This window comes from Ambystoma mexicanum, chromosome 4q (genome assembly GCF_040938575.1).
Source record: "Ambystoma mexicanum isolate Mex_15411 chromosome 4q, UKY_AmexF1_1, whole genome shotgun sequence".
In the NCBI taxonomy this organism is placed as follows: domain Eukaryota; kingdom Metazoa; phylum Chordata; class Amphibia; order Caudata; family Ambystomatidae; genus Ambystoma; species Ambystoma mexicanum.
In genome coordinates, this window is record NC_090928.1 from 268,568,954 (window position 1) to 268,585,596 (window position 16,643).

The window sequence follows — 16,643 nt, forward strand, 5'->3', positions numbered from 1 at the left end:
GAGTGTGAATGCATGGAGGGATGACTTCATAAAAGAAGGAATGCCTACAGAGGACAGATTCAATGCAGGAAAGAATGAATACAGGAAGAAATTAATCAAGGGTAAAGTGAATGTAGCAACTGTAAAATGAATGGACAACGTGAACATGTATTAAATGAACAAGTGAATAAAGGAATTCGGGCCTTGCAGAGGGAATGACTGGGGACGCAGCAGGCACAAACATCCACTAAAAAATTACATTTTAGCATCCCCCCTCCTCGCTGCCCCTCTTCCTCCCTCACTCTTTCCATTAACCCAAATTCAATAGCTGCCTCTCCTCAGAATAGGGCTTCCTCGCTCATCCATATGGATTCCTGCACTTTACCTGCCCCGCTTTGGGGCGCTGCACATGTGGCGAGCCTCATCTCTGGCAGAAAAAGGGGCAATGGGCCACATTGCTGCTGCATTCTTTCAGAAGGTGTTAATGCAGTTTGCCCTCTCTCCATCTAATCCCTTTGACCTTGCCACAATCCCTGCTCCATCATTGTAATACAAGTGACGTCAATAGGATACCTTTTCAACAAGACTCAACACAGCTACCATATTATGCTATGCTGAGTCACGCCGACCCTCTCCATGTATCGCACTAATTCCTGTATGCCGATTGGAGCAAATATCTGTACGTCACTGTCAGAGGGTTAGATTTACAGGAGGAATTTTGTCTTCACTCCATATTTATTTGAAAGCCAAATCATGCGTCGGTGCAATGTTTCTCGATGGCGCACCACTGTGCAGCTCCTAAGAAGCATGAACTGCTAAATGTATTCAGTAATGTCACTGTGATAGAATGCCACCTGGTACTGGTCTGAACGCCCCAGCTTTTAATTCTGTTTCTGAAAGGAAGGTCTGCTAATCAGACACCCCTTTCATAAAAGCTCCATGGCAAAAGCATAGTTCATCCATGTGCATTCTTTCCGCCAGCCTCCTGACTTCTGCAGCTCCTGCTCTTCAGTGGTACAGAACAGGTTCATATGCGCATTCCGAACAGCTGCAGGACACAAAGTACTTGCAGCCAGAGGTAGCATTTTAACTTCTGCACTTTCATCTAAATAATATTTGTTTGCCTTAACCAGGCAGGTGGTATGGTAATCTCTGAATATAAGCCATGTCTAGTTGTGGTATAGTGACGGATAAGAGCCACAACAATTTGATATCATGCAAGTGTCAACCCTGTGTGCCGAGGCTCAGCTATGTCAGGTAAATGTGTATTTATGGCTACAACTTACTGCTGCCAGTGAGATAATACTCAGGATTCTGCCTCTATTGATTTCCAGGGAAGAAGGGTAACACCTCCCCTCAAGGCTCAGGATCTCCCACGAGTCTGTGCTTCAAAGGCAGCACTAACATAACAAAGTCAGCCTAACATCAGGATGCTGCACACCAGAGTTCCTTTGATGAAAGCTGGTATGGGAAAGGGGCAGAGTTAGAGTAGCCAGAGAGGGAAGGTAGGCCTGAAGAGTTATTACCTAATTTGATCAAATTTAATTGATCTGATAGTAAATCTGGCCGGATTCCGCCAGTACCATTTGATCGATTAAATTCAATCAAATTTTGTAAAAAGTACTGAACATGGGGAGCGGGTTTGCGGGGGTGTCCCCCGCTCCTCATGTTTGGTATTGATGGCCTCGACAGGTAGCAGGGGTGTCCCCCACTTCATGAGGATTGGAGTCGGGGACGGGAAAAAAAAGAAAAAAGGGACCCTGCAGCGTCAGATCCGACACGCGTTAGAGGAACTGACATGGCAGGGTCAGGAGAGGAAGCAGACGTCCAAAAGGTAAGTGGGGGGCTGGGAGTATGCATTGGGTTGCGGGGGGGTCAAAGTTCTGCAGGATTTGGCCGCAGCAAAATTGTATTTGCAGCAAAATTGACCACGGACAATTCTGCCGCAAAGAATTCTGCCACGGCCAAATCATGTACATCCCTGAAGAGGGGACCTGCTATCTTGGTTTTTTGTCAGGCTTCTCTTCCTTCCTGTCCCATCTGTTTCCTGCCAGGCAAGGCACTCTGGGTATGATTTCAGGTGGCAAGGCCCACTTGTTAGAAGAACAGGGACTGAATTGTGAGGGTTCTGCAGACCTTGGTGTTTTTGGCAGGAGACGAGAATTGAATCTAGCTGCCTGATATTTTTAGAACCCTTATTTATAGTATAGTTTGCTTACATTGAACACTGTGACATAATCTATTGACTATTAGCCACAATTTGATTTAAAGCAATGTATTTGTTAATATTTACATGCAAAATAAAAGGAAGCTTTAGCTCTTCTATTATAACCGGAATTATATGTGGGGATTTGAGCCTGTCCGTTTAGTATCCATACCTGTCCAGATAGAAGCAAAAAGAAACCACAACCATGTTCACGTTGACTGTGGATGGGCAATCGATGCTACTTCTGCGCCACGCTGCTGCCTGGCCATGCTTCTCGTGCTTGCAATCATGCTGCATGTTGCCTCACTGCACCCTATCTTTATAGATCTGAGCGATTGAACAGGTGAGATAATACTTCGCCTCCATGTCTTTAATATAATTACTTTCCTGAACCTTAGTATGGAAAATCTGTATTCTATGTCAAGACCGTAGGCTCGTATTAGGCTTGTTTAAAGCTTGCTTACCACCAACAAGGCAACTTGGTCGACAGGCTTGAAATCAAAAGTCTTAAAAGTAGACTAACTCGACCAGTTTGCAGCCTTATGGATGTCTTGCAGCCGAGCTACAGTGGCAAAGGGTTTGGAAGCCATGGCCCCTCATGCGGAATGCGCTCCAAAGCAAAAAGTGTCTATTTCTGCCTCTTGACCCATTTCACCCACCTGGCTAGAGTGGTGTTGGACACTGCTTTGAAGGGCTTATGGAGTGCGATGAACACTTGACTTTCCCCCGGAGGTCTGAAATGCACAGTCTTCTTCTCATACACTTTCAGACCCCTGACCGGACATAGCTTTGGCAGCTCCAGGAAAGCGGGGAAGGTAGCCGTTATTATGGAGGTTTTTGTCCTCCTTTTTACATGGAATATAATACTTTCTGGAGAAAAAGTCTTGCAATCTATCTTCAGCACTCCCATGTCCAACACTCACTTGCAGGCCAATAAACACAACAGCATCACTAGTTTAGCCGAAAGAGCCTTCCTTGTCAAGTCATCGCTGTCTGGCCAACTCAGGAAAAGCCAGAGCACGTTCATGGCCCAGAGGGGTGAATACTTTTGCGTTGGCGACCGGATAGCTCTCACACCTTTAAGCAGCCTGACTACAAGGGCGTGTTCGCCGATCGGGGCCCTGTTAACTTGTTTGTGGGCCGCTGAGATGGTGGACCTGAACGTGTTCACCATTCTGTAGGCCTTTCCCTGCATGGCTAGATTTGCTAGGAAGTTTACTATGTGAATCACATCTGCTAATTCCACCAACCACCTGGGCTTTGTCGCCCAGAGGCGCTTGATGTATTGCACTGCCGAAACGTCTATATTCAGCAGTATGCAGCATTGCACTTTGTCTCATGTTGATTGCATGGAGCCCGCTAGCAGCTCACGGCAGTTGATGGGAAGCCTGGATTCCTCCATGAATCATCACCTTCCGGTCATCAGCTTTCTGCAGCGGGCTCCCCAGCACCTGTGGCTGGCATCCGACTATCACTAGGTCTGGAGTGTATCCAAAGATGGCCCTTCCGCTCCACGCTTCCATGTGTTGGAGCCACCAGGCCAGCTCTGTTCTCGCCTCGTGCAACATCGGCACTATGTGCTTGTAAGACATCCCCTATCTGAGGTATTGGATCAACAAAAGAAGGATAACAACAAGCTACCTTTCGATATCCTCACGGGAGGTAACAAAACTGGCTCTCAAACAATGTCTATGTGTTCACAAACCATCAGTCTTTTAGCAAATATAAAGAGATGGCAGGCTCAATTTTAACAAAAATATCTCATATATTTATTATATTCTGTAATAAAACAGACCATTTGGTCACATTTGCAAATCTCATCAAACATAAAACATAAAAAGAGACAGTTGATCAACAATTTAGATCTTTATGTTCATTCACATAATACGTTATAACAAAAGTGATGTTAGTAGCACATGGGTGACTTTGAATTAGCCCATTAGTATTTGCGCTAAACAATCCCCATTTTTCTTGTGTCGATGTAAGCAAATTCGTTTCCAGCCTTAATGTTTTAATCCCACAACGACTTATCCTTGTTCTTATATTGGTTAGTCATATATGTAAGGCTTTCTTCAGGACACAGTCAAAGCCTCATATTAGAGGGTACAGAATGTCACAAGGTCAGTTGTGTAGTGTCTCAAGGTATCTATAAAAAACAGAGATATCTATATCAATGTATGCCAAATATAAGGGAAACTGGCGAGCCTTTCATTATTTTCAATATTATTTGAATACATGCAGCAGTGGTAGAGAACCTATGTTGGACCTCTCTTTCTAGTAGGGTGGGTATCATACAGTGCAATCAATCCAGATATACTATGCAATTAATACAACAAGGATGGGCAACTAACTCTCCATTCATCATCAGAGTGGATCTGTTTATTAAAGTGGGCATTTTTTCTTCAGCCATATTTCTTAATGACATACAAAGAGCGACAGGGTTGCATATTTATTGCAAATGTACATAAAGAGGCATACCTATTTCGGCTCCTTATAAGCAATATATTTATTCGCGAATTAGAACGGCAATTCTTCCAAGGGCTGTTGTTTTTAGTCAGTCATTACTTTGACTAAAAGAAAAAGACAGAACGGTCTTTAAAAGAAAAGTGTCTATGATTTAAATCCAACACCAAAAGCAGGAAAATAGGAATGCTGTGACCTACCAAGTGTGGTCAACTTTGCTGGTCTACAGGCCAAAGCAACAAATTTCATGTAGTCAGTAGGTAGATATGGATGGCCGCCCGAACCTGGTGTGCAAGACAAGGAGAAAAGACATGTGTGTGCCCACGATTACTAACACGGGCCGTTTCAGAAAGGAGAACACTGAACAATTTCTGTGGGTGTTCCAAAGTTAACTTATAAGTGTAGCAGGGCTGTGTGGATTCTATTTGCAAAGCGGTGTCGTCGTTCTTGATCGACTCAGACTACAGCGGTCACTCCCGGCAACGTAATGGGTCAAGTCATGTGACACGGCCTAAAACCGGAAATACTCCTCAGTGGAGCACTGCAGGATCTGTTTGCTAAGGAGCCGGCCATTTTAGAAAGGGACCCAATGAGAAGGAAATATTGCATTGTGTAACAGACAAATCAAGTTCTAATATGATGAACTGTATGAAGTCAACATATATTATTTGGAAAGTAATACTGACATTATTATGGGAATCTCAGGGTACATATGCCCCATAATTTTTGGCACAGTGAACTATTGCTGTACTATTTGCGCAAAAATAATCCCCATTCAATATATAAATTCAGACCATGTTTAACCGAGTCCAAGTTATATATCCATTTTTGTTCAAGTTTACGCAGCTTTATGTCATGATCACCACCACGAGGACGGTTGTCCATCTTTTGCAGCACACACCAAAAGATGTCATTATGTTTGTGTTTTGCCTTTTTATAATGTTCGACCAATGGCTTATCCGCCGTGTTGCTTTTGATACATCCACGATGTGAAGAAGGAAGGTCTTGGGAAATAGAAGCCCTCTTTGATTTTTCTACAGAATAAAACGAACGAAAACGAATCAACACTGGAAACCGTGGCTGTTTTTACTTTGAGTAGGTGATATAGCCCTCCTTTCTAACTTTTTAACTTGGTTCCCGTCTACTGATGGGCACCTGTGTTTTTCGCAAAGTTACAAAAACATTTTTTTTTCTTTTGCAATTAAGTGCAATGGGTATAATAAATGGTAATAAATATATGCCTTTAACCCTTAGATCAGAGGACAATTATCCTCCGTATTCCAACTAAGATGTGCTGAATTAGAATACTACATCCTGCCACTCCGGATTCCACTGTATAGGAGGTGAGTTGGATGTTGCTCTATAAATCATAGAGCACACCATATTAATATGCAATTGAATAACTCTGAAAGGATTGATGGGAACACACAATACTGATGCAGCTTTTATGTATTTTTATAGATGGTGTGGCCCAAGTTAACATATGTGCCTGAAAAATGGGTTGCTTTGTCCTGAAGAAGGTTGCCGTACAGAGAGAGTACTAGTGATGATGCTCGCAGAGAGCAACTGAAACACGTGTCGACGTGAGAGCTGTGGGAACAATAGAACACAGCCTTTTTTGATACCCCAAATTGATGGGGATGTCTCATAATGAATTGTAATCATATAAAAACATAACAGATATATGACTGTTTTTTATATATAGACCATTTTTCAAAGAATGAATTGTTGAAGAGAGACTGATGATAGTATGAATGTGAATGAATGAAAAAAGAATGGGCCATAGTGTTGTAGGAAATGTTTAATATTTGTTTTACATATAGTGCATTTTTTTGAATAAAATAAAAAGTCTTGGGAATTGAAACCAAACTAAAAATTTGTCAGTGTTTCCCGTCATCCTTATATTTGTCTATTAGTTCGTTCCTTTTGTTATTTCTTATGCTCCTCCCTCCAATGCCTCTTGCAGGCTCTGGGTCTAACAGCTCTGGGACCTTGCGCAAAGGACAGTCATTACAAAATGTTGTTGGGAAAAGGCTGTGGTGCAGATGCCGCCATTACAGCTTTTTTTTGTCCCCCGCATTCTACGTAAAACGTATAATGGGACTCATAATGGGACTCAGCGACTTTATGCATAACGAGACAGCTTTTTCCCAGCGACTTTTTGTCATGACTGTCTTTTTGGGATTCCATGTCTTAAAATCGCGGCAAAAATGGCTGTGAATACAAAATATTGTGGAAATAATGCTGTGGTTTTTTGCGCCACTATCAAAGGATGTGGGGGACACCCCCGCAACCCTCGCTCCCCTTAAATGGTATAATGGGGTACACTTTTACTGGCTCAAACCACAGCATTTTTGCCACAATTTTTTTTACCGGCAACATTTTTGCTGTGATTTTATTACCTGATAACCTTTTTGGTGGGGACATTTTCACTGGATAAAGTGCAAAGGTGACCCAGTCCTGTAGAAAATACAGGCCTGCCCACGCTGCCTTCTCCATCAACTGCCCCAGCGAGGGGCTGCACAGCGGGTTAGAAGGCTCTCCTGTGAGAGAATCGCGATCTGAGGATTCTCCCCTTGCAAAGCCCATCCTCCTCAATGTGCAGGAGACAAACGGCTATGTGCCAAATAGGGTGACCATCACGCTTACCTGGGGCCTGTCCCTGTCTAATATAAATTATCCTGGGCTTCCACCCATATCAGTTTGCAAGCTTGGAAATAGCTGTGCCCATATACTTTTGTCAGGAAATCTTGGGTCTGCCCCGTTCTGACTGCGAGTCTCTCATGTTATTAGAGTGTTATTTATCTCTGGTTATCAGGTGCCAGAGCCCCTCTCGCTCTCGAAACTTGGGGCTTGCCCGTCAAGCACATCACTGGCAACAGCACTGCTGGAGCAGTGCCTTTTTACTGCCACAAGGTGGCGTCGCTGATGGGGGCACGGTGGACTTCCTGTGTCGGCTGTCTGTCGAGATGCGCTGACAGTAAGCAGAACAAATACTGTACACCAAGGAGCACTTCTGACCGTTGTCAGCGAATCCGTGAAGACGAAACTGAGACGCCCATAACAGCAATCACTCAGATCCGCGAGTGTCCCGTTTCGATTCCGCAGCTCGCTACACACTGCAGCTAAGCGCTGCTGGGTTGCAAATGAAACACACACACAAAAGGCATACACAAGCCTAACTATGCACACTATCCCGCACTGTTGCGCTAAACTGCCCAGTCGCTGTAACAAAGCCGCGCTAAATAAATTAAGTGGTACTTATCTGCTGGTCGAGCAGCAAAGAAAGAGGAAGTTGAGAGGGGGAATCGTGAGGTGATAGGACTGCAGCACCATGATAGGGGAACTGAAACACGTGACATGCCTGAGGCAAATAGGAAAACGGTTGTTTTTCTTTGAGTTGTGTTTAATATTTTTTCTTGTTGAAATTGCTGCTTGCGTTTTTAGTAAAGAAGAGAAAGCATAATACGAGCATCCTATCTTGACAAAAAATTATTAACACATCACAGAATCTGCTTGTTATTGTACACTGACCTTTGTATAACTAACTCTCTGCAGTTTAATGTTTGTTAAGTTTATTTTTTTACCAGAGAATTACTGCAAGATGATAATTTGTGTTTTAGTGGGTTATGCTGGATTTGTCACGATTTTAAGTGTTGTGGTAAGAGGTGCTATTAGCACCCTGGGCCAGACTATCAGGTGGCTAGGAACGCTGGCTTGAACTGCTGGTGAAAGCCCGCCTTCCATACCGCCTGACAGCCACCTCCCCTGCCGCCATCTTCCCCCCACCCGCTGTCCCTTTTTTGTTGTTTTTTTTCCACCCTCCCACCCCCCATTTACCTTATTTCTGAAGCGGCGAGTGCTGCCGCCACAGCCGTTCTTTCTTACCGGCTCCTGCTGCCTGCCATGGAAAGGGAAAAGGGGCTCCATCCATGGCAGCCATCTTGGAAAAGTATTTTCCTTCGTTCAAGGGGACACGCGCGATGTCCCCTTGAACAAAGGAAAATACTATTTTTTTAGCAGCCCAAGTTACCGTTTTTGGCAACACCGGGTGCTAATAGCCTTAATCCCCCGTAATGGCACAGAGCCCTCGTTATCCACCCTCGCTTCACTCGGGCCGATAACTTGGCCTGCCAGGCTGTTACCCCTTCATTCCAACCCTTGGAACAGTGGATTAACGCCATAGTATTACCAAATTTAATGGTGCTGAATCGATCAACCTTACGAAGATGGAGGGCTGAGTCGGCCCTGAGGTGGTACTTCAATCGGTGGAGGGCAGGCAAGCCCTCAATTGAGATGCGAGCTCAAACACTGTGAGCTATCCAGCAGGGTGGCATAGTAATCAAATACAGCAAAGGAAAAAACACATAAATGAAGAGACATTTCCTCTATCGAATTCATAAGTGCATTGCTTAATTTAAATTTCACCAAACATATTCAAAAAACAAATTCACTAATATAAAAATCTACATACAGTAACACAAAAATGTGTTTCTCAATTGATTTTGAGCATTAAAAGTACTAACCTGGATTTGTGTTGCCAAACTATCCTTTCGGGAACTGTCAGTAAGTGCATTGGGACACATGTCCCTTGTTGCAGGTGCAGCGTTGGACATTGTTAATGTGTGGATACCGCACAGCGATTGATAGTTTGACAGGAACTGGCCTAGGATTGAGGTTGCGCTGCACTTGAGCACTTCACGCTTTAAGAAAGTAACAGGACTTGTCCATTAATTTCGTAATATGAACAATATGTCTTCTTTTGTTGCACTTCACGCCTCAATCCGCCCTCTTTCACGTAGTGTAATAACAGATGTTATTACCCAATGTAAGGGCGCTCATAGGTATGCATATCAACATTGTGTTGGAAGGTTGTGGTACTGTGGGAGCTGTCCGGAGATTTTAGTTAGCCAATCAATACGAAGACTTTATGCGTGAGGCATCAACATTACGGTTCTGTTCTTTGAGACAGGTTAACCTTTTATGTTTGGACACAGTAAGTTGTTTCTTTAATTACCCAAATCAGTGTGCCTTATCAAGAATTCAAGACAGCACTTCCGTTGTTTTTTTTTTTTACCATTCATCATGTGCAGGATGTATCCCCCTGATACGGACAGAAAACTGCCCACTCGCATGCTTGGGCACTAAGAAGCTGTCTTTTCTGGCCGGTGTTATGCTTTGAGCATTCTACACTCACTCTACAGGAATGCTGCAAATTATTGCAAACTACACCCTCAAACCCATAGGCGATCCTAGAGTGGGCATAGAGGGCAATTGCCCACCCTATTGGCTGCTTTGCCCCCCCCCTTCAATTGGTGGCCTCCCTCCTGGCAAAGAACTCTTTCTGGGAGCCTTAAAGGGGCTTCTTCGTTCGGTTGACATTCGCACGTTTGAAGGCAGTATTTGCTTAACCTGTGTTGTTTCTTCTGGCCTGAAAGGGACACCACGGGAATCAATGGGCCATGAACATCACTGGGGTGGGGGCCATCAGTGTTAAAAGCAGGCTACCTACATGCTGGGCATACTTATGTTTTCCAAATGTGCATCTTACACTTGTCTAGAAAAAAACAAAAAAGACGTCTGCAAACTGAAACATGCTCTTAAACTTACATTCACTAGTTTTCTTTAAAATGTGTTCATTTTTTGCCAGACTATCACACAAATACCCTGTGATTTTTATGCCCCTTCCTTTGGGTTTTATCACAAGATATATTTCTAAAGCTGTTATATGCTTGTCAACCTGCTTAATCAAATAAATGCGTTTGTGCTGACAGCAGTTATTAGGAAATTAAACTCTGGGTTCATGGGTGCCAGCTTTTGATTTTCACTTTGGGAGCAGAAATGTCCCCACCCTCACCCTGAATAGAAGCAAACTACAACCCCAACCCATCCTCTGGCCAAACACATTTTATAGCACTTGTTTTTTTTTTTTAAGGAATTGCAAAAAGTCATAGATTGACAGCCACTTTTAAATACATAACATATTAGCAACAGTCACTCAACCCGCTGAGCTACCCCGGTAGCCTTCTACTGTAGGACAGGTCTATGGATCCTTTAATGTGTTCAAAAGCGCTGCATTAACAACAGTGCAGTTCATGTACATGACTTCAACCACAACGGTATGTCATCTAACCTGACCCTGTGCATAGATTCATTGATGGTGTACCAGTGGTGGCTTTCCCATAATGGGTGAGGGATGCCGACCCACTGGCACCCTCACCCTTTATGGAGCCAAGGAGCCAGCCCAGTGTAAACCCTGAGCACTCCCTCATCTGCGTTTTACAGTTGAGGGAGCGCCCCTCGGCTGGCTTGAACTGTGAAAGGAAAATGCGGTTTCCGTTTGACAGTTCTTTTCTTCAGCCTTGCATATCCAATGAACCATGCAAAGCCGGGGGTGTTTTGCTTCCCCAACATTACATTGCCAATTGGGGATGCTAGCTGAGGAACTGCATGTTTGTATGTGCACATACAAACAGAGCGGCCACTTCGTCATAAGTGCTCCAACTCTTGCGTGCATGTCCATGAGCCAGGAAGCGCTCTTTGCTTCCTCCTTCCTGCTCATGCTATGCGGAAGTTGGAGCACTGTGAGGGAACATCAGGACTGGGGAGGAAGGTATGTTAATTTAAATATGTGTATGTATGTGTGTATGCTTGTGTTGTGTGTAATGAGTGACTGTATGATGATGGGTGTGTGTGTGAATAAGCGACTGCATGCTGCGTGTGAAGGTTGTGTGAATGTGTGTGCACGTGTGTTTGTACTGGGATGTAGAGCTTATTTTGGCAGGCGGGAGGTTGTGCATCTTCCAAAATCACCTCCCTGTGCGAGGCACTGGGGAGGCCCAGTGAGACAGGAATTGTATTGTTTTTTTCTGGTAATCTATTAAAAAAAAATACCATGCTTGCTCCTTGGGCCCCCCAGCACCTTGCATGCACACATAATCCCATTGTGTGTGTGTGAGGCTCTGAGGGACCCAGAGGGCAGGCATGGCTTTTTCTACTGGGCATCTGTGATAAAGCAAGCATGATACATGTTATAAGGTAGCTAGACTGGCATTTTAATGCAACCAGTCTAGCCATTTCTTACTGTGGCATGCCTTTATGGATTGGCCATCTTTGATAAAACATGCATGGTGTTATTATGTAGCTAAACTGGAATTTTAATGCACCCAGGCTAGCCATTTCTTTCTGTGGCATGATATTTTGTATTGTGCATCTTTGATAAAGCAAGCATGATAAGTGTTACTATGTGGCTTGACTGGCATTTTGGTGCAGCCCGTCTAGCCATGTCTTACTGTGGCTGATATTTTGTATTGGGCAATCCATGATAAAGCAAGCATGATTTTATTTATATAGCTAGAATGGCATTTTAATGTAGCCAGTTTGGACATATTTTCATATTGTGGCAGGGCATTTTTTACTATGTTCTTATATGGCCATATTTTGGCAGAACAGGCGAGGACATGATTACTTATAGTATCATTACTCGCATTATGCATAAAGCAAACATGAATATGTGCTTAAATGTGAATACTGACATATATTAGTGCAGCCGGCATGGAAATGTATGGACGTCGCCAGCATGGAAATGTGTTTATACTGGCATATATTGTGGGCAAAAGCAACGTGAAAATGTGTCCCCCCCCCCACCCACCCCAACACCTCTTAATTGGTTTGGGCTCCCTCGCTACGCTCCGTTACACTAGCATATTTGGGGAAAATATTTACGCCCCACCAATTTAAAAATTCACCAGCCGTCACTGGGATGTACAGCCACAAACTGAAAACTGTGAACAATTCTACGGGGGCAAAGTGAGATTCCTGCAACCACTGCTAAAGAACCAAAAGAGGAGTTGCCTCGTTTTCCCCTGTACTTGGTGCCTTTTTGTGACTGTCCTGGACTATCATTTGAGGTATGAGGGATATCTCTTCTGTTAAACTTTTTTTGCCTAGTTATTATTTAAAGCTGGGCTGGAAGTGATATCTCTTCTGCTAAATACCACCTCGAACTACATTTTATTTGAAGCTGTGCTGGGAGTGATGTCTGCTGGAAGTAAAAGAATGCAGTCTCCTGCTGACTGCAAGGGCATTTTTGCAACTGTTGAACATGAGTTAACTTTTTAGGAAGTATACTTTTATGTAACCTTTTATCACATTAAACCTACTCCGAACATGCTTAATGACACTTTTTTTTAACCAGCTTGGTAAAATATAGGTATGCTTAAACCAGTTTGACCTCTTGACCCTTATTTGGTGAGCTACGACCCCGCCCCTCCATGTTGTATTTTGCCCCCTGGTTTGCCCCCATATACTAATTTTCTAGTGCAAGTCAAACCTCATTCCGTGTATTACTTATACAAATAGTTTATGCATGTTTCATGTTTCACCTTTTACCCCTTCTCCAACGCTGCTGCACTTTTATATTCTGCAGACCAAGGTCTGTATCTCTCAAGCGAGGCCACAATACTGCCATTCAATGTGCTTGCCTCTGTGCTGTTAGACCACTACGCTCAATTGAGTGGTGTGTGCTCCAAAAATTACTGTGCGAAGAAGGGTTTCTTGCTGCTCTCCTGCTGGGCTCATGTTTAGTGAAGTATTAGCAGGCATCTTGCAAAATTAGCATGTGCTTCGCACTTTAAAGTGGGCAGGTCACCTCATCAACTGAGTGTGTGTGTGTGTGTGTGTGTGTGGTGTGTGTGCGCGTGTGTGCGTGTGTGCGTGCGTGTGTGCGTGTGTGCGCATGCGTGCGTAGAGCCCAGGCCAAAACTTCTTGCTGTCATAGGAGAAGTAGGGAATCCGAAAGAAGAATGATGGGAAGACGGCTCAGCAGGTTAGGCGGCTGTTGCTGATATGTTATATGTTTAGACCTTAGCAAAACAAAAGTGTTGATGGCTGGAAGGTTTAGAATAAATCTTGACCTCTGGCATTGCTCTGGGCAACCCTCCAGACCATCGTTCTTCGCCTGCCAAGCCATTACAAAAGGGGAAAAACCATATGCAAATCAGGCTTGGTCCCACCCCCAAAGGGGTAGTCCAGCCCGAACTGCTAGGTCACATCCCTTTTGCACGAGACCACAAGCATCCCCAGACATGTTTCAGCCTTGTTGGGCATCATCAGTGAGGAGTAGCTTGGGTCTCTAGGCCCAGCAGGCAAGGGACCCACGTCTGGGCATACCCTTCCCACTCGGGGTGACAATAGCAAAACAAAAGTGTTGATGGCTGGAAGGTTTAGAATAAATCTTGACCTCTGGCATTGCTCTGGGCAACCCTCCAGACCATCGTTCTTCGCCTGCCAAGCCATTACAAAAGGGGAAAAACCATATGCAAATCAGGCCTGGTCCCACCCCCAAAGGGGTAGTCCAGCCCGAACTGCTAGGTCACATCCCTTTTGCACGAGACCACAAGCATCCCCAGACATGTTTCAGCCTTGTTGGGCATCATCAGTGAGGAGTAGCTTGGGTCTCTAGGCCCAGCAGGCAAGGGACCCACGTCTGGGCATACCCTTCCCACTCGGGGTGACAATAGCAAAACAAAAGTGTTGATGGCTGGAAGGTTTAGAATAAATCTTGACCTCTGGCATTGCTCTGGGCAACCCTCCAGACCATCGTTCTTCGCCTACCAAGCCATTACAAAAGGGGAAAAACCATATGCAAATCAGGCTTGGTCCCACCCCCAAAGGGGTAGTCCAGCCCGAACTGCTAGGTCACATCCCTTTTGCACGAGACCACAAGCATCCCCAGACATGTTTCAGCCTTGTTGGGCATCATCAGTGAGGAGTAGCTTGGGTCTCTAGGCCCAGCAGGCAAGGGACCCACGTCTGGGCATACCCTTCCCACTCGGGGTGACAATAGCAAAACAAAAGTGTTGATGGCTGGAAGGTTTAGAATAAATCTTGACCTCTGGCATTGCTCTGGGCAACCCTCCAGACCATCGTTCTTCGCCTGCCAAGCCATTACAAAAGGGGAAAAACCATATGCAAATCAGGCTTGGTCCCACCCCCAAAGGGGTAGTCCAGCCCGAACTGCTAGGTCACATCCCTTATGCACGAGACCACAAGCATCCCCAGACATGTTTCAGCCTTGTTGGGCATCATCAGTGAGGAGTAGCTTGGGTCTCTAGGCCCAGCAGGCAAGGGACCCACGTCTGGGCATACCCTTCCCACTCGGGGTGACAATAGCAAAACAAAAGTGTTGATGGCTGGAAGGTTTAGAATAAATCTTGACCTCTGGCATTGCTCTGGGCAACCCTCCAGACCATCGTTCTTCGCCTGCCAAGCCATTACAAAAGGGGAAAAACCATATGCAAATCAGGCTTGGTCCCACCCCCAAAGGGGTAGTCCAGCCCGAACTGCTAGGTCACATCCCTTATGCACGAGACCACAAGCATCCCCAGACATGTTTCAGCCTTGTTGGGCATCATCAGTGAGGAGTAGCTTGGGTCTCTAGGCCCAGCAGGCAAGGGACCCACGTCTGGGCATACCCTTCCCACTCGGGGTGACAATAGCAAAACAAAAGTGTTGATGGCTGGAAGGTTTAGAATAAATCTTGACCTCTGGCATTGCTCTGGGCAACCCTCCAGACCATCGTTCTTCGCCTGCCAAGCCATTACAAAAGGGGAAAAACCATATGCAAATCAGGCCTGGTCCCTATGTTTAGACCTGACTGTAAATCCGATACCTTTTTTTCCTATTCCTGCCACTAAATGTGGTGTAAAATGTATTGTTTCGACGTTGGGCTGGGCACGATTCACTCGGTGAGGAGATTTCTGCCACCATGGCGAAAATGAAAATGTGGCACAGAGTAATAAAATTACTGAGTGATGGTGAGAAGCTCAGTGACTGTTACATCCATTGTGTGAAACCGAACAAAAGCTCCTAACAGCGATAACAAATGGAGACAAACACTGAACACCTGAGTAACTGAGCGTTAACCTACTTATTCGCGGGGTTAGGCCAGTGTGTCATAAAAAATGACTCCGTAGCGAGTTAGGAATTGGTCATTTTCAAGAAAGAAATTCATATTGTGGTGCTGCCCATAAAACGTTATCTCTGCGATTAATTATACAGTTAAAAACGATTTGTTTTTCATCGCTGGACTGTGTTGTCTCTGAATGCCTACCGACTAAGGCGACTGTGCTAAAGTAGAACTGCTGTTTTCTGAAAGTTAAGCGTCTCCCCTACTGCACTGCGCACATGGGGTGGAACCCCAATATTGGAACACTGTAGTTGATTCTCTTTAGATTGAGAGTATTAAATGTGACCAAATCGATTGGGAAAGTTGTAAATTTGTGAGAATTTTCATCCAATAGTATTTAGCCATTACCGTTTGCGTGACTAACATCGCGTAGTTCCCCCTTAACATTTGCATCATCAGAAAGAGTCCTGCCGTATAAATCCAATGTCCCTTTTCAACGACCCAAATGGAAATAATGTGCTATGTTTTGAATCAGTGTTTGTTAAATTCATTAATGTACAATATACAATGTGCTGCATACACGTATGGGTTTTGCCCGATTGCTAGGAGACGGTGTGAGACTGCAGGAAGAGTACTTACATTCTGCGGTTTTCCTTCTCTGCGCTGTTTTGGGTCGAGTGTGTTGCTCCTCAGAGACTGGCGACTCCCGTGCCCCCTCACAGAATAGCCATTGATCTCTATGCAATGCTCGCTGCTGCCAAACGCAGGCGCCTGTCAGATCGGACCCAACCTGCAGCTGCTCCGCCTGACTGTCTGCTTGCCATTCATCTCCTGCAGAGACGGCCTCAGTGTCACACCGATGCACGCGTCTAGGGGTGGAGTTATGGAAATCCGAACGGCCATGTTGAAATCGCGGCGTCTTCGCTCGGTACATAACAAAAACACGCCTGTTTAGTTTAGTTCAAGCAAAACTATATAGACATTAGGTATATTCAAAACATTGCCATCTTAGTAAATAATCGCACATTATGATATATACAAATGGTTTAGATATTTCCTGATGTACATATTTGTGCAGTTCTTTTG

The 16,643-nt window shown here is 44.7% G+C and overlaps 1 protein-coding gene across 1 annotated transcript in view; it reads right to left on the reverse strand.

The window, feature by feature from the left end:
• The window catches only part of TTLL2 (tubulin tyrosine ligase like 2), a 134,520-nt gene extending 118,122 nt beyond the window's left edge, over positions 1–16,398 (reverse strand). Inside the window, exon 1 of the mRNA XM_069607844.1 lies at positions 16,197–16,398. The gene's annotated coding sequence lies outside the window, so the exon portion shown is untranslated. The remainder of the gene's footprint in view (positions 1–16,196) is intronic.
• Between the last annotated feature and the right edge of the window lie 245 nt (positions 16,399–16,643).